This window comes from Saccoglossus kowalevskii, chromosome 22 (assembly GCF_978046115.1).
Source record: "Saccoglossus kowalevskii chromosome 22, keSacKowa6.1, whole genome shotgun sequence".
Classification (NCBI taxonomy): domain Eukaryota; kingdom Metazoa; phylum Hemichordata; class Enteropneusta; family Harrimaniidae; genus Saccoglossus; species Saccoglossus kowalevskii.
This window is the reverse complement of record NC_140662.1, coordinates 29784148-29804160: the sequence shown is the minus strand read 5'-3', so window position 1 is coordinate 29804160 and position 20013 is coordinate 29784148. Positions and strand designations below refer to the sequence as shown.

The 20013-nt window shown below is 26.7% G+C and overlaps 1 protein-coding gene across 1 annotated transcript in view; it reads right to left on the bottom strand.

Moving 5' to 3' along the window:
• LOC100368382 (uncharacterized) overlaps nt 1–5093 on the bottom strand; it is a 37587-nt gene extending 32494 nt beyond the window's left edge. The window contains exon 1 of the mRNA XM_002738068.4: nt 4992–5093. The gene's annotated coding sequence lies outside the window, so the exon portion shown is untranslated. The remainder of the gene's footprint in view (nt 1–4991) is intronic.
• Between the last annotated feature and the right edge of the window lie 14920 nt (nt 5094–20013).

Sequence of the window (20013 nt, the reverse complement as noted above, 5' to 3'; positions counted from 1 at the left end):
TTATCCTCGAAGATGATCAACCTTTCCCCCAAGATGACACAGCCCCTTCTCCAAGACGACCTATCTTATTTTCAAAGATGATCTAACATTTCCTTCAACATTTGTCAACATTGGATCCATTATTTTAGGTTTTATTCAGATGTGTGATTGTAGCTTAGTCAATATTAAAACGTGAATGTGCAGTAAACAACTGTCATAAGTAATAATATTGTTATATGTGAGTAATGGGTGTGTTGCTCGTTCTGTGTAACCTTTGAACAATGTTAGTTTGGTACATCAATATAATTACTGAAAACTATGAATATAGAACGCCATAATTAGATCGTGAAAGAGAGAAATGTAATGTGAACATCACTCTAAAATGCCTCATATTTCCTATCATTAGTGAGTCTAAATGATTATGTGTCCGATTCAATTCATAAAAACGGAATCTACAGAATTAATTCACGGGCGTCTGAAAATGATTTGCATTGTTAATATCTTTCATAATCATTTTTTTTACTACAAAGTAATAATACCTGACAAATATTTCTTGGTTCCGAGTTAAAAATTACATGGAACAAAAATAACACTGGACCAACTGTGTATCAGATACCTCAATATGGTCGTTTCGTATATCACTTTGAGCGACTTCAAATTGAGTTAGGCGCCAACTGATTTCTTGTTATGTGCGGGAAAGTAAAAATTCGGATAAGTTTTTTGTGTGTTCGAAGAAGACCGAGGTTAATAATCAAGGAATGGAAAGGAATTCCAACGTGGAATTCAAGTCTGAAATTATTTACACATACCTAATAATATGAGCACACATCATGTATGTATATTAAGTGCCTGGTCAATACTATTAGCCCAATAGTGTATAGGGTTAATTAATTACGGATACACGTAAATGCTATACAATCAATAAGTTTGTAGAAATAAATATTACACGAAGAAATGACGTAATTTAACACTTTAACATTTGTATTTTCAAAACCCACTCAATCTGGGCGATTACCAGAATTAATCTCCGGGTTGTAACTAACTCAATCTCACGTTGGTCTAACTAACATATTGCATTGCAAAATAAATCCAGGAGGTCAAGGTCAAAGGTGACATGGAAAGATGACACCTGATATATTTGTTAATATATAATTGAGTAATTATTTACTAATGAAATGTACAATGTTAACACCTGATAGTGATACGGCTGAGTAGCAACGCATTAGTGTCACTCTTACTGAACCAACAGACCCGAAACGTATTTTAATATCGAACGAGCAGCTAAAACATCATAAGCGTTTAGGTTAACTATGTTTAAGTGCCTACCGAATAAAATATCACCCAAATGTTACAAATTACCACGAATAGGTGTAATGTACAATTGTATTGGCGCTCATATTGCCATTAATCTGGTCAATAGACGCCACTTTTGCCACTATATATATATATATATATATATATATATATATATATATATATATATATATATATATATATATATATATATGAACGCTAATGTGATCCACTGTACTTCTCCGTAGCATTCGAAAGCGGCAATGACACCTTTCCAAGCTACAATCGACTGTTCTTATTTTTTGTTATATGCTTATTGTTTACGTATACTTTAACGTAAGTTCTTATAGTAACACAATTTAATTTACAATAATTATGAGAGATAACTGCATTACTGTTAATATTATTATCTTTCAGTTCAACGTAATCTGAGAGTGGACTCGTTTAAAGACAAGGTTTTGTGAAATGCAGCATTCGTTTCACGCATTATGTTAAGAATAAAATGACGTGCAGTAACTTAAAACATGCGTATAATATTGCATCAGTATTTTTTGTATTGAAATATATATTTTTTTTCTCTGCCTGGTTTTTATTTGTTTCACCACAATGATGGATGGATTTATTGATTCATTTTTATTCTTTCTCAATTATTTATACTGTGTATAATATTTAAACTAATAAAATGTATTGTATACCAAAGGTAATCTGAGAATTGTCTACTTATAGGTTTATTTCAATTCAGATAAAATATTGAGACATATTGATTTTTTTCCAGATGGTCTTTTTATTACAATTTCTCCACTTCATAGAATTAAGGTTAATGTTGGGTATTAACGGCAAATTAAAGCCAACGAAGGTAAATGTTTGTTTGTTTCGTGTTTGCTAAGTTCGTTTTACTGTATCATTTATTACCGTTGCCATTGAATGTAATTAGACCTCGATCCGTTGTGCCAATAACCATCGTTCCATGATCGTAAATAGTTCTAATAATGGTAATATCGGAATAAAATTTAGGTGATTTTTGACAGTTTGAATATATTTACAGTTAATGTTTATTAAGTCAATATTTCATGAACAAGTCTTAAAATATTCTATCCCATCAATTATATCATGGCAACATGACTGACTATATCCAGGTCACTGTGGATAACGAGTTGAATATCAGAGTAACCGCAGAGTGTTATATCAAGCTATGGTGTAGTGTGTCCCTAATTGGTAGTGACATTGATTTCAGAATGTCAGGGTCACTCATTCAGCTGATAAATAAATAAATGTACATTAGCAAAATGAAAAAAAAGCTCATAAAGGTCTACCATAAACTCTCAGAGAACGCCTCTTTAGCCATGTACTAAAAATAATAGACGAATGTACTTGAAATATTTGTATTACACACACACATTGAAGTCAGTATAATACTCACGAACAATGTCATTACATCACCAACACGTAAACATGAGCTATTGACCGTATGTACATGTAATGTGTATTTCACACGACAAACAAACAATGCCGTTTATATTTACGTAAAAGACATTCGATTTTGATTTAACCTCAGTTGATTTAATAACTTTAATACTAAGTGCCAGGTCTAGAAATAACTGGAAATGACATCATTCATTGTCCGTACATGTATGTAAGATATGTTATATAATACTGACGATATGTGTATAATAAACAGGTATTATATCATAATATGCTAAAAATCATGATATCCACTTGTAACGTCATGATATTCTCGTTGAACGTCGTGATATCTACGTTGAACGTCATGATATCCACGTTGAACCTCATGATATCAGCGTTAAACGTCATGATATTCACGTTTAATGTTATAATGTATACCATATTGCCTATACAAATACACGAGAACAACAATTCAGAAAACTTCAAATATTTGTTGTAAAGAAATGAATTTAAAGGTTAGCTGAAAAGTATAGAAATCTTATCTGCAGAATGTTCATGCCATAAAGCAAGAGTTGGGTAACTATATACAGCCCTGTGGATACATGGATATTGAGAGTTGAATTAAATTACAGTTACTGTGTTCCTTTAACTCTCTCCATTGTATGCTTAATGATAAATTAGGTTACAACGCAAATTTTGAATAAAACTGAAATAATATTGACACAGTTTTAAAGTGACCAGCAGTTGGAAATGATATGTACTGTGTCTACAGCAGGGTGAATGATATACCCTTATCTACACGTAATTATTGTTGACATGGCTCCCTATATAACTTATAATAGGATTATTGTCGTGTCTTAGAATAGATAACATCTACATAACTTACTCTAGTAGTACAATAATTAGTCTAAATGTCCAACAATATATTTAAATGGTCGTAATAAAGTTACCCATCACATGGATATGTTGTATTAATGTACTACTCGTTAAATGTTGAGTACATGGCATATTGGTTATACGTGCAAAAAGGCGTCGTCTGTGAATTATGTACTTGCAGTGTGAGACATGTAATCGTTAGTAGAAATACAACAGTCTGGTTTGAATGACAACTTGATCCGATATCTTTGTATACGTCACAAGGGACCAATTTCAAACACGACACGGACAGACGACTGTATTTGCCGATTTAAGTTTCCATTTTAATGTATAACAACAGATTGTGACCAAATTGAACCAATCACATGTTAGTATGTATATCAGCAGTTTTTGCCCAACATTTAATTTATCGTATTTTATTTGCTTTATGACACGTGTCAGTCAATGACCATATTTAGCTGGCTTGGTCGAAGAATGTGACGTCACGGATAGTCATGTAGCATAAATTATATTTCGTATCTTATTTACCCAGTGTTTGTTTGCCAGGATGATAGTCATGGCATATTGACATGCAACTTGTCTGCTGGGTTTAATATTCATATTTGTCGTGCAAATAAAAGTATGTTTCTTCAAATTTTCGTAGCGTCCACTGCCATATATTTATCATAAAACATTCTTTTTCTAACTAAGAGATGCAATAAGATGACTAATTGTGAGTTACACAAGTACTATGTTACTATGGTTACATTGTGATATTGATCTAAAATAATTAATATGTCAGAGAATATGTGAATTGTCTAATATAATTAGTTATTTGTGAAATTGTTTTCGAGTCTAAAATCACCAATGTTGGTCTAAGTAAATAGATAACCATCGGAACCGAATGGTTGTAGGCCTTACAATCTTAAACCGCCCATGGTTATAAAACCATGTATGACATTCTGAAATCAAATAATTGATCATCTAGTGGTGGTGGAAAGTGTAAAATTACAAAAAGTAATAAATAGTCATTTAAATAAACTATTAAACCTAAGTCAGAATGTGACTGTGAACACAATTTACAATTTACACAAGTAAATTATTTCTCGATGCAAAGACAAATGTGTGAAGTGTTTTCTCATTAATATGCACAACTATAATCCGTCCGTAATCAGTCCTTGCTATTTAGATTTTACGACTAAAACAGTGATACAAACTACATGGTTGTCATGGCAGTAAATATCTATATTAACCCATATTTTATGGCCAGTCCTGTGAACTATAGGAATTGAAAGTCGTGTACATACAATTCATTTGTTTAATCGATACAACTATGTTTTGCAAATACGGATTGCATTTATATAAACTTTAACATAATTCTGAGTTATAAAAGAGAGCCGTGTTATAAGGTGGTATATTCCACTTGTTACAATGTTACAGTAATAGTAAATGTGACTGACCTTTACTGGTATGCTCTCCGTTTAGCTGACACCGTCGTTGAACCCTTCGCTGTATCACTATCGTGTACGCGCCTGTCAATGTTGGAAGTCGAGTTTACTCTGTTCCGTACTACTTTATATAGAATACATCAAGAAACTCGTCTGCATAATCAGATACGCGTATTTAAATTACCTGATCACATGACATGTAACATGCGTACATAGGTGCATGTCGGGAAGTAACCTGTGATGAGATAGTGTTTCACTGCTTGAACTGTAATGTTCTAAACTGCATTAAACGAGTACTTATTACGAGTCACCAATTCAATTTGATTTCAGTGATCGTTTTCCACTCTTTAATTGTGCTTAATCTTCACGTGTCCACGTGTTGAATATTAACTGACGATTGACCTGTAGGTTGATATGTCTACATAATCGCCTTGTAACCGACAACACCATTAGACATAATTATATCAATTACAAAAGCTTTACTTAATTACAAGTCGGATGTCGTGTTTGCACATTTGGCATTTCTGATGGTGTCGCTTCACGCCAGGGATTGCAACTACCGAATAAGTTTATAATACATAAACCGATCACTAATTTTACTTTCTCCGGCAAATCTATGTATCTATCAATGCACCACGTGACCGACATCATAAATACGCGCTACTCTACAATCACATTTTATTTTTGCTGATAGGCATAGTTACATATTTCAGTCGATGACATCAATTTATCAAGTAAACAATTAAATATATTGTATCGTTTTGTTATAAGGTGGGTGTATGAAAGGCGTGCATTACAGGGTCATGACGTCACGCGTTGACGTGTTCAAGTGCGCGCTCAGTGACGGTATTTGCACGTGGTATTTTCTGAAGTGATAGAATTGTGCAAATGTTTAATACAATTTATAATATCTTAGACATTAAATAGGATATGTAAAATAGCGGTTGGCCATTAAGAAATGCCTTTTTTTTCATCGAGTATATCATCATCTGAGCATGTTTTCTTACAATCGCCGTAGACGGTATAATTGACATTGTTTTCCTGTTCTCGCCAGCTGCATATTTGTACGTTCTTCCCTCGGAGACTGTCTACGTGTTACAACTCTGTCCGATTTGTCATGTGACCACAGAGCGGAAATCACTCTTACCACACAGTGTACAAAATAGTTCTCGTTCATAAAAGTTTATCACGTGTGTGTTTAAGCTTTGGATTTGAATGATATTTATAATGATATTAGATATATAGATATTGTATAAATTCCACGAACAAGGGTGCTTGAATACATTAAAAGTTCCAATATAGGTTCATTTTTATATATTGGTCATCAAAAAATGGCCTTGTGAAACGAATTTTGTTAGATTCCCGTATTCGTATGTATCAGTTTCGTGAAACTTTTTTGTTATTTTAAAACTTAGAACACTTGTATTGCGTGGTCAATTGTATTTGTGTGTAGGTCTCGGGTGGACGCTCAGCAAACCCAACATTATCACAGTCTTTACCGCACAGCAAGTAGTGATTCGCATTTTCAGATAAGCCTCCACATTCACAAATCTTATGTTTCATTTACCGACAGAATCATCCGTCTATGGTGCCAGGATGGCAAATTCTAACTTATTATCACACTTTATATTCAGATATGCACGCATTTACTATGTAATGTAATTCTAAAGAGAAATGGTCTATTATATTTATTAGTATTCGCTTTGAGAGTCATGGTTAAAGCTTCTAAAAGTCTCTCCATTCTACAAAATTTCTGTAAATTAAACCAGAAATATATTATCACGTAGACATGTACATATTAACTTGGTTCATTAGCGATGAGAGCATGCACAGATAGGTCGTTTAGCATTCAAAAAGCCAGAATTGACTACCAAATTTGTGAGGGCACAATTCTATTTTGTGAGCCTCTTCTTCAATTCGGACTTTGTCATTACGTGATCAGCCGTTGTGTGGGTATCTTTAATTTACACCATTCACTTTTCAGTTTAACATTGTCCGGTAGAGCATGGTTATGCAACAACACTCATGGTAAGAATGGATTACATTGCAACTGAGTGAAATGAAACGAATCAATAATGGCATTATAAGATTTCAATGACTACACAACGAGAATGCAGCCTGAGACACATCTACAAGAAAACAGTAGCATGGGATATGTGTTTTTTGATACTTGTTATCGCCTCGGCTGTTAGTAAATGTAGTCGAACGAGTTAGATTGGTGTAAACACCATATTGTACTAACAGTATTGTAAACATAAACAATCAATATGTCATGTGACAAAGAGTGGTACACATGTTTCATACCTGGTATAAAAATGTTGTCATTTACTCATTGACGTTAATTTATATTTTATGGCGCCATCTTATTTGAATTTGTTGTACTTTGACATCGAGATCACACGTACGATTGAATGTTATCAATTATCGTTTGTACGTTTTTTTATTTATCTTTTTTTTTTGAGAATTGTGAAATTGGTTATGTCAAAGTTAACTCTGCTATGCACCAAATCATCACGTTATTAAATTACAATGTAACGTTCGTTGATTGTTTCCTCAGTAAATACCATTGTAAGTCAATGCGAAGCTACTTAATTTATTATTTTTTTAAATGTAACTTTTAAGTTGGAACGTAAACTCATAATAACTTTATTAGAATCTTTTGTTCAATGGTATTAAAGACATTTTCAAAACCCATAATTAAATATACATAATCCTAATATTAATTTGTTATCGAAAATGTTATTAGTTGTAAAGATGCAATTCATTTCATTCATAACCCAAATTGAAAATTAATTATTACTATTTTGAATAGCGAAATATTGTTTTTTATTTTTTATTTATATTTAGATATACTTGTACAAATAGTTTTTTAGTTGATTGGTCCAAATTAAGTACTACATTTTAGTGTAATGGTTATACTATGAGAAAGTGGTTGACAAATATATAAAGCACAATCTCTAATAAGCTGACGACGCAGATTGACTTTCTTGAACTTGATAGTTTTATTTTCATATTTAGCAGCTAGAGTTGTTATAGGATGGAAATAGATATGAATATATTTATTGATAAATCGAGATCTGAATATACGCAGTATGTGCAGCCAGTTTTCGTTACATTTGAACTTGTTATTTATACCATGTTTATTCTATAAAAAAAACATAATCTAATAAGCTTCGTTATTGTTTGGTATGTCTGATTTGAGTTTTTAGCCTTTAATTCATTCATCGTTTTTTCGGGTTTTATTGGTTATAATAATCAATACTTTGAGCTTTCTTAGAATTCAAAATATTGCAGTACATTTATTTAAGTTATGTTTTTGTTTACTTGTTAGACTGATTCAAACTAGATTTTTGAAAGTTTGTGCAAGATTGTGAACTATAAAATGACGGAAATGTGTGAACATTTGATTTTGTCAAAAGATAAATATTCATGTATGTTTAACTTTTTTTAAATAATTTTTTTCCTAGTAGTACTGCTTATTTACTTTTGTATTGTGTGAATAATAATCTCATATTTAAATTAGCTCACTTCTAAAAATATTAGCTTTCTATATCAAAGTGAATCTCATATATATTCACTATTATCATGACTGCAAAACACACCGATGTATAGAATGATAGATGTCTATAGTACCCTAGCTTTTAGCATAGACTACTAACTCAACTCTCGCCTAGCTGACTTTTAGTAAGCCTGCTATACCCAACCCTCGTCTAGTTGATTTTGAGTATCGCCTATTATACCCAACTCTCGCCTAGCTGACTTTTAGTACAGCCTACTATACCCAACCGTCGCCTAGATGATTTTGAGTACCGCCTATTGTACCCAACTCTCGCCTAGCTGACTTTTAGTACAGCCTACTATACCCAACCGTCGCCTAGATGATTTTGAGTACCGCCTATTGTACCCAACTCTCGCCTAGCTGCCTTTTAGTACAGCCTACTACTATATCAAACCCTCGCCTAGCTGATTTTTAGTACCTTCTATTGTACCCAACTTTCGCCTAGCTGACTTTTAGTACAGCCTACTATACCCAAATCGTGTCTCGCTGATGAGTACCGCCTATTATGCTCGACACCCAAAAAGCGAGCTTTGAGTAACGCCTACTATACACAGCTCACGACTAACGATCACTGTGTACCACATACAAAAAACATACATCATACAAAACTCTCGAGATTTTATTTTGGCCTATTATACCAAACTTTCGCCTAGTGAGCTTTGAGTATACACCACACAATTATTATGCCCGACTATCGAGTAGCGGATAATAACAATTATACAAAACTCTTGCCTAGCTGACGTTGAATATCTTAATATATATCTAATTCTCGCCTAGCGAGTTTCGAATAACGCCTGTTATACCGATATTTCACCAAGTGGACTTGTAGGACTGCAACTTTCTCCGGGTGAGTTTTGAGTGCTGCGTTATAACTCCCGCCTAAATGACTTGAAATATTGTACATTATACCAAATTACTGCCTAGCGAGCTTCGACTACAGCTTATTATACCAAACTCTCGCCTAACGAGTTTTAGATACCGTCTATCATTATGCGTAACTCTGTCTTAAAGGGTTTGAGTACCGCCTACTGTACCATTGGGGGTGGGCACTTACTTAAAGGAAAAGATATATTAAGCATATAGGGGTAAATATTTTGGATAGGCACGTTGCGTGTTTAGGGATATAAGTGGCCGTGTTCAAATATCTAACGTACTCCGCGACAAATTACCAAAGGATAGATCTGAAATGCCCCGTTCCAGGCTTTCCAATAGCAGAAGAGAAACGACTGCAGAATTTTTCCTGCAGTTATGCCATTCATTTTTCATATGGTCACGTGGGCGCGAAATGCAATGACGTACAGCTTACGCATATCGAATATTTTGAATAATAAATCCCCAGAAACCTAAAATACAGAACAAGAGTAAATTTAGAATATAATATTAATTCACGACCACACCACCCCCTGGTTGGCCTTCGTTATCTGTGCGTTTTGGTTCAATAATTAAAGTGACTGTAAAAAGGACAACCCAACAGAAGTTATTACACGTTGATAAGTTGCATTGACGTGTTATAACGGACTCCGGGGAGCACTCGTAAATATAAGTATGGATCAAAACTCTGACGCATTGCAATCATCACATTAAAATTATTATAGTAGTTAGTAATGCGCATGCGTAATAGCTGCCCTCGCCAATTTTACGTGAATGAGTCTCGAGGCGTCCAGAATACGAAAACGCAAAACGAACACTGTTGTATTACTTAGTTTATTTAATAGTATATATACTAAACTATAATACTAAACATTGATAAATTTCAGTTTAGGAGAATTTATAACAGGAATCGAATATGTACAGATAAGAGAATCGTTTTTTAGTTTCTTCTTTGTAATTTCAGGTTTTAATTATTTTTATGTGTGAAATTGAAATATGGCGAGACACTGTGATTAATTTCCAACTTATTGACATAATAAAATGTAGTTCTTATATATGTAAGACATGACAAAATATTAATTAGATGAGTTGAGCATTGATCTGAATATCCAATGTAAGTGTGGACGGGTATACCAACATTTTGACATATGATAGGCATTTGTTTTTGGTTGCGTAGTCACAGAATTGACATAAACTTAACACGGGCTTGACGGGGGCGTGACACTGACCAGTGGCGGCGACACAAGGGGGCAGAGGGCGGTCGCCCTCTGTTTGTCAGCAACATTTTCCCCTCAAAATGCAGGAAATAGCGTTTCAAAGGGTCTAGATTTCATTTTTAAGGTGGAGTTGTCCCCGGACCCCTTAGTAAGGTGAGATCTCACGCCTCCGTGCAAAATTTTGTGCCGCCGCCTTTGCGTACTTGACACAGACTCGACACAGGCTTGACACGGGCTTGACATAGGTTTGACATAGGCTTGACATTAACTTAATTTTAAATTTTGATTAGGTGAAATATATGTAATTTTAGTATCGTGTAATATTTGTAATTTTAGTTTAGTGTAACATTTGTAATTTTAGTTTAGTGTAATATTTGTCATTTTAGTTTAGTGTTATATTTGTAATTTTAGTTTGGTATAATATTTGTAATTATAGTTTAGTGTTATATGTGTAATTTTAGTTTAGTGTAATATTTGTAATTTTAGTTTAGTGTTATATTTGTAATTTTAGTTTAGTGTTATATTTGTAATTTTAGTTTGGTGTACTGTTTGAAATTTTAGTTTGGTGTAATATTTGTAATTTTAGTTTAATATTATATTTGTAATTTTAGTTTAGTGTAATATTTGTAATTTTAGTTTGGTGTAATATTTGTAATTTTAGTTTGGTATAATGTTTGTAATTTAAGTTTAGTGTAATATTTGTCATTTTAGTTTAGTGTTATATTTGTAATTTTAGTTTGGTATAATATTTGTAATTATAGTTTAGTGTTATATTTGTAATTTTAGTTTAGTGTAATATTTGTAATTTTAGTTTGGTATAATATTTGTAATTTTAGTTTAGTGTAATATTTGTAATTTTAGTTTAGTGTAATATTTGTAATTTTAGTGTAGTGTAATATTTGTAATTTTAGTTTGGTATAATATTTGTAATTTTAGTTTAGTGTTATATTTGTAATTTTAGTTTGGTATAATATCTGTAATTTTAGTTTAGTGTTATATTTGTAATTTTAATTTGATGTACAATTTGAAATTTTAGTTTGGTGTAACATTTGTAATTTTAGTTTGGTATAATATTTGTAATTTTAGTTTAGTGTAATATTTGTAATTTTAGTTTAGTGTTATATTTGTAATTTTAGTTCAGTGTAAAATGTGTAATTTTAGTTTTGTGTAATATTTGTAATTTTAGTTTAGTGTTATATTTGTAATTTTAGTTCAGTGTAATATTTGTAATTTAAGTTCAGTGTAATATTTGTAATTTTAGTTTAGTGTAATATGTGTAATTTTAGTTTGGTGTAATATTTGTAATTTTAGTTTAGTGTAATATTTGTAATTTTAGTTTGATATAATATTTGTAATTTTAGTTTAGTGTTATATTTGTAATTTTAGTTTAGTGTAATATTTGTAATTTTAGTTTAGTGTAATATTTGTAATTTTAGTTCAGTGTAATATTTGTAATTTTAGTTTAGTGTAATATTTGTAATTTTAGTTTAGTGTTATATTTGTAATTTTAGTTCAGTGTAATATTTGTAATTTAAGTTCAGTGTAATATTTGTAATTTTAGTTTAGTGTAATATGTGTAATTTTAGTTTGGTGTAATATTTGAAATTTTAGTTTGGTTTATTATTTGTAATTTTAGTTTGGTGTAATATTTGTAATTTTAGTTTAGTGTTATATTTGTAATTTTAGTTCAGTGTAATATTTGTAATTTAAGTTCAGTGTAATATTTGTAATTTTAGTTTAGTGTAATATGTGTAATTTTAGTTTAGTGTAATATTCGAAATTTTAGTTTGGTATAATATTTGTAATTTTAGTTTGGTGTAATATTTGGAATTTTAGTTTAGTGTAATATTTGTAATTTTATTTTGGTGTAATATTTGTAATTTTAGTTTGGTATAATATTTGTAATTTTAGTTTAGTGTAATATTTGTAATTTTAGTTTAGTGTAATATCTATAATTATGGTTCAGTGTATTATTTGTAATTTAAGTTTGGTGTAATATTTGTAATTTTAGTTTAGTGTATTGTTTGTAATTTTAGTTTAGTGTTATATTTGGAATTTTAGTTTGGGGTAATATTTGTAATTGTTGTTTAGTGTAATATTTGTAATTTTAGTTTAGTGTTATATTTGTAATTTTAGTTTAGTGTTATATTTGTAATTTTAGTTCAGTGTAATATTTGTAATTTTAGTTTAGTGTAATATTTGTAATTTTAGTTTAGTGTTATATTTGTAATTTTAGTTCAGTGTAATATTTGTAATTTAAGTTCAGTGTAATATTTGTAATTTTAGTTTAGTGTAATATGTGTAATTTTAGTTTGGTGTAATATTTGAAATTTTAGTTTGGTTTATTATTTGTAATTTTAGTTTGGTGTAATATTTGTAATTTTAGTTTAGTGTTATATTTGTAATTTTAGTTCAGTGTAATATTTGTAATTTAAGTTCAGTGTAATATTTGTAATTTTAGTTTAGTGTAATATGTGTAATTTTAGTTTAGTGTAATATTCGAAATTTTAGTTTGGTATAATATTTGTAATTTTAGTTTGGTGTAATATTTGTAATTTTAGTTTAGTGTAATATTTGTAATTTTAGTTTGGTGTAATATTTGTAATTTTAGTTTGGTATAATATTTGTAATTTTAGTTTGGTGTAATATTTGTAATTTTAGTTTAGTGTAATATTTGTAATTTTAGTTTGGTGTAATATTTGTAATTTTAGTTTGGTATAATATTTGTAATTTTAGTTTAGTGTAATATTTGTAATTTTAGTTCAGTGTAATATCTATAATTATGGTTCAGTGTATTATTTGTAATTTAAGTTTGGTGTAATATTTGTAATTTTAGTTTAGTGTATTGTTTGTAATTTTAGTTTAGTGTTATATTTGGAATTTTAATTTGGTGTTATATTTGTAATTGTTGTTTAGTGTAATATTTGTAATTTTAGTTTAGTGTTATATTTGTAATTTTAGTTTGGTGTAATATTTGTAATTTTAGTTTAGTGTTATATTTGTAATTTTAGTTTAGTGTTATATTTGTAATTTTAGTTTAGTGTAATATTTGTAATTTTAGTTTAGTGTAATATTTGTAATTTTAGTTTAGTGTTATATTTGTAATTTTAGTTCAGTGTAATATTTGTAATTTAAGTTCAGTGTAATATTTGTAATTTTAGTTTAGTGTAATATGTGTAATTTTAGTTTGGTGTAATATTTGAAATTTTAGTTTGGTATAATATTTGTAATTTTTGTTTGGTGTAATATTTGTAATTTTAGTTTAGTGTTATATTTGTAATTTTAGTTCAGTGTAATATTTGTAATTTAAGTTCAGTATTATATTTGTAATTTTAGTTTGGTGTACTGTTTGAAATTTTAGTTTGGTGTAATATTTGTAATTTTAGTTTGGTGTTATATTTGTAATTTTAGTTTAATATTATATTTGTAATTTTAGTTTAGTGTAATAATTGTCATTTTAGTTTGGTATAATATTTGTAATTTTAGTTTAGTGTAATATTTGTAATTTTAGTTTAGTGTAATAATTCCAATTTTAGTTTAGTGTTATATTTGTAATTTTAGTTTGATGTACAATTTGAAATTTTAGTTTGGTGTAACATTTGTAATTTTAGTTTGGTATAATATTTGTAATTTTAGTTTGGTATATTATTTGTAATTTTAGTTCAGTGTAATATTTGTAATGTTAGTTTAGTGTAATATGTGTAATTTTAGTTTGGTGTAATATTTGTAATTTTAGTTTAGTGTAATATTTGTAATTTTAGTTTGATATAATATTTGTAATTTTAGTTTAGTGTTATATTTGTAATTTTAGTTTAGTGTAATATGTGTAATTTTAGTTTAGTGTTATATTTGTAATTTTAGTTCAGTGTAATATTTGTAATTTTAGTTTAGTGTAATATTTGTAATTTTAGTTTAGTGTTATATTTGTAATTTTAGTTCAGTGTAATATTTGTAATTTTAGTTCAGTGTAATATTTGTAATTTTAGTTTAGTGTAATATGTGTAATTTTAGTTTGGTGTAATATTTGAAATTTTAGTTTGGTATATTATTTGTAATTTCAGTTTGGTGTAATATTTGTAATTTTAGTTTAGTGTTATATTTGTAATTTTAGTTCAGTGTAATATTTGTAATTTAAGTTCAGTGTAATATTTGTAATTTTAGTTTAGTGTAATATGTGTAATTTTAGTTTGGTGTAATATTTGAAATTTTAGTTTGGTATAATATTTGTAATTTTAGTTTGGTGTTATATTTGTAATTTTAGTTTGGTGTAATATTTGTAATTTTAGTTTAGTGTAATATTTGTAATTTTAGTTTGGTGTAATATTTGTAATTTTAGTTTGGTATAATATTTGTAATTTTAGTTTAGTGTAATATTTGTAATTTAAATTTGGTGTAATATTTGTAATTTTAGTTTAGTGTATTGTTTGTAATTTTAGTTTAGTGTTATATTTGGAATTTTAGTTTGGTGTAATATTTGTAATTGTTGTTTAGTGTAATATTTGTAATTTTAGTTTTGTGTTATATTTGTAATTTTAGTTTGGTGTAATATTTGTAATTTTAGTTTAGTGTAATATTTGTAATTTTAGTTTAGTGTTATATTTGTAATTTTACTTTAGTGTAATATTTGTAATTTTAGTTTAGTGTAATATTTGTAATTTTAGTTTAGTGTAATATTTGTAATTTTAGTTTAGTGTTATATTTGTAATTTTAGTTCAGTGTAATATTTGTAATTTAAGTTCAGTGTAATATTTGTAATTTTAGTTTAGTGTAATATGTGCAATTTTTGTTTGGTGTAATATTTGAAATTTTAGTTTGGTATAATATTTGTAATTTTAGTTTGGTGTAATAGTTGTAATTTTAGTTTAGTGTTATATTTGTAATTTTAGTTCAGTGTAATATTTGTAATTTAAGTTCAGTGTAATATTTGTAATTTTAGTTTAGTGTAATATGTGTAATTTTAGTTTGGTGTAATATGTGTAATTTTAGTTTGGTGTAATATTTGAAATTTTAGTTTGGTATAATATTTGTAATTTTAGTTTGGTGTAATATTTGTAATTTTAGTTTAGTGTAATATTTGTAATTTTAGTTTGGTGTAATATTTGAAATTTTAGTTTGGTATAATATTTGTAATTTTAGTTTGGTGTAATATTTGTAATTTTAGTTTAGTGTAATATTTGTAATTTTAGTTTGGTGTAATATTTGTAATTTTATTTTGGAATAATATTTGTAATTTTAGTTTAGTGTAATATTTGTAATTTTAGTTTAGTGTAATATGTGTAATTTTAGTTTGGTGTAATATTTGTAATTTTAGTTTAGTGTTATATTTCTAATTTTAGTTCAGTGTAATATTTGTAATTTTAGTTCAGTGTAATATTTGTAATTTTAGTTTAGTGTTATATTTGTAATTTTAGTTTGGTGTAATATTTGAAATTTTAGTTTGGTATATTATTTGTAATTTTAGTTTGGTGTAATATTTGAAATTTTAGTTTAGTGTTATATTTGTAATTTTAGTTCAGTGTAATATTTTTAAATTAAGTTCAGTGTAATATTTGTAATTTTAGTTTAGTGTAATATGTGTAATTTTAGTTTGGTGTAATATTTGAAATTTTAGTTTGGTATAATATTTGTAATTTTAGTTTGGTGTTATATTTGTAATTTTAGTTTGGTGTAATATTTGTAATTTTAGTTTAGTGTAATATTTGTAATTTTAGTTTGGTGTAATATTTGTAATTTTAGTTTGGTATAATATTTGTAATTTTAGTTTAGTGTAATATTTGTAATTTAAGTTTGGTGTAATATTTGTAATTTTAGTTTAGAGTATTGTTTGTAATTTTAGTTTAGTGTTATATTTAAAATTTTAGTTTGGTGTAATATTTGTAATTGTTGTTTAGTGTAATATTTGTAATTTTAGTTTTGTATTATATTTGTAATTTTAGTTTGGTGTAATATTTGTAATTTTAGTTTAGTGTAATATTTGTAATTTTAGTTTAGTGTAATATTTGTAATTTTAGTTTAGTGTTATATTTGTAATTTTAGTTTAGTGTAATATTTGTAATTTTAGTTTAGTGTAATATTTGTAATTTTAGTTTAGTGTAATATTTGTAATTTTAGTTTAGTGTAATATTTGTAATTTTAGTTTAGTGTTATATTTGTAATTTTAGTTCAGTGTAATATTTGTAATTTAAGTTCAGTGTAATATTTGTAATTTTAGTTTAGTGTAATATGTGTAATTTTAGTTTGGTGTAATATTTGAAATTTTAGTTTGGTATAATATTTGTAATTTTAGTTTGGTGTAATAGTTGTAATTTTAGTTTAGTGTTATATTTGTAATTTTAGTTCAGTGTAATATTTGTAATTTAAGTTCAGTGTAATATTTGTAATTTTAGTTTAGTGTAATATGTGTAATTTTAGTTTGGTGTAATATTTGAAATTTTAATTTGGTATAATATTTGTAATTTTAGTTTGGTGTAATATTTGTAATTTTAGTTTGGTGTAATATTTGTAATTTTAGTTTAGTGTAATATTTGTAATTTTAGTTTGGTGTAATATTTGTAATTTTAGTTTCGTGTAATATTTGTAATTTTAGTTTGGTGTAATATTTGAAATTTTAGTTTGGTATAATATTTGTAATTTTAGTTTGGTGTAATATTTGTAATTTTAGTTTAGTGTAATATTTGTAATTTTAGTTTGGTGTAATATTTGTAATTTTAGTTTGGTGTAATATTTGTAATTTTAGTTTGGTGTAATATTTTAAATTTTAGTTTGGTATAATATTTGTAATTTTAGTTTAGTGTAATATGTGTAATTTTAGTTTGGTGTAATATGTGTAATTTTAGTTTGGTGTAATATTTGAAATTTTAGTTTGGTATAATATTTGTAATTTTAGTTTGGTGTAATATTTGTAATTTTAGTTTAGTGTAATATTTGTAATTTTAGTTTGGTGTAATATTTGAAATTTTAGTTTGGTATAATATTTGTAATTTTAGTTTGGTGTAATATTTGTAATTTTAGTTTAGTGTAATATTTGTAATTTTAGTTTGGTGTAATATTTGTAATTTTATTTTGGAATAATATTTGTAATTTTAGTTTAGTGTAATATTTGTAATTTTAGTTTAGTGTAATATGTGTAATTTTAGTTTGGTGTAATATTTGTAATTTTAGTTTAGTGTTATATTTCTAATTTTAGTTCAGTGTAATATTTGTAATTTTAGTTCAGTGTAATATTTGTAATTTTAGTTTAGTGTTATATTTGTAATTTTAGTTTGGTGTAATATTTGAAATTTTAGTTTGGTATATTATTTGTAATTTTAGTTTGGTGTAATATTTGAAATTTTAGTTTAGTGTTATATTTGTAATTTTAGTTCAGTGTAATATTTTTAAATTAAGTTCAGTGTAATATTTGTAATTTTAGTTTAGTGTAATATGTGTAATTTTAGTTTGGTGTAATATTTGAAATTTTAGTTTGGTATAATATTTGTAATTTTAGTTTGGTGTTATATTTGTAATTTTAGTTTGGTGTAATATTTGTAATTTTAGTTTAGTGTAATATTTGTAATTTTAGTTTGGTGTAATATTTGTAATTTTAGTTTGGTATAATATTTGTAATTTTAGTTTAGTGTAATATTTGTAATTTAAGTTTGGTGTAATATTTGTAATTTTAGTTTAGAGTATTGTTTGTAATTTTAGTTTAGTGTTATATTTAAAATTTTAGTTTGGTGTAATATTTGTAATTGTTGTTTAGTGTAATATTTGTAATTTTAGTTTTGTATTATATTTGTAATTTTAGTTTGGTGTAATATTTGTAATTTTAGTTTAGTGTAATATTTGTAATTTTAGTTTAGTGTAATATTTGTAATTTTAGTTTAGTGTTATATTTGTAATTTTAGTTTAGTGTAATATTTGTAATTTTAGTTTAGTGTAATATTTGTAATTTTAGTTTAGTGTAATATTTGTAATTTTAGTTTAGTGTAATATTTGTAATTTTAGTTTAGTGTTATATTTGTAATTTTAGTTCAGTGTAATATTTGTAATTTAAGTTCAGTGTAATATTTGTAATTTTAGTTTAGTGTAATATGTGTAATTTTAGTTTGGTGTAATATTTGAAATTTTAGTTTGGTATAATATTTGTAATTTTAGTTTGGTGTAATAGTTGTAATTTTAGTTTAGTGTTATATTTGTAATTTTAGTTCAGTGTAATATTTGTAATTTAAGTTCAGTGTAATATTTGTAATTTTAGTTTAGTGTAATATGTGTAATTTTAGTTTGGTGTAATATTTGAAATTTTAATTTGGTATAATATTTGTAATTTTAGTTTGGTGTAATATTTGTAATTTTAGTTTGGTGTAATATTTGTAATTTTAGTTTAGTGTAATATTTGTAATTTTAGTTTGGTGTAATATTTGTAATTTTAGTTTCGTGTAATATTTGTAATTTTAGTTTGGTGTAATATTTGAAATTTTAGTTTGGTATAATATTTGTAATTTTAGTTTGGTGTAATATTTGTAATTTTAGTTTAGTGTAATATTTGTAATTTTAGTTTGGTGTAATATTTGTAATTTTAGTTTGGTGTAATATTTGTAATTTTAGTTTGGTGTAATATTTTAAATTTTAGTTTGGTATAATATTTGTAATTTTAGTTTGGTGTAACATTTGTAATTTTCGTTTAGTGTAATATTTGTAATTTTAGTTTGGTGTAATATTTGTAATTTTAGTTTGGTATAATATTTGTAATTTTAGTTTAGTGTAATATTTGTAATTCTAGTTTAGTGTAATATGTGTAATTTTAGTTTGGTGTAATATTTGTAATTTTAGTTTAGTGTAATATGTATAATTTTAGTTTAGTGTTATATTTGTAATTTTAGTTCAGTGTAATATTTGTAATTTTAGTTTAGTGTAATATTTGTAATTTTAGTTTAGTGTTATATTTCTAATTTTAGTTCAGTGTAATATTTGTAATTTTAGTTAAGTGTAATATTTGTAATTTTAGTTTAGTGTTATATTTGTAATTTTAGTTTGGTGTAATATTTGAAATTTTAGTTTGGTATATTATTTGTAATTTTAGTTTGGTGTAATATTTGAAATTTTAGTTTAGTGTTATATTTGTAATTTTAGTTCAGTGTAATATTTTTAAATTAAGTTCAGTGTAATATTTGTAATTTTAGTTTAGTGTAATATGTGTAATTTTAGTTTGGTGTAATATTTGAAATTTTAGTTTGGTATAATATTTGTAATTTTAGTTTGGTGTTATATTTGTAATTTTAGTTTGGTGTAATATTTGTAATTTTAGTTTAGTGTAATATTTGTAATTTTAGTTTGGTGTAATATTTGTAATTTTAGTTTGGTATAATATTTGTAATTTTAGTTTAGTGTAATATTTGTAATTTTAGTT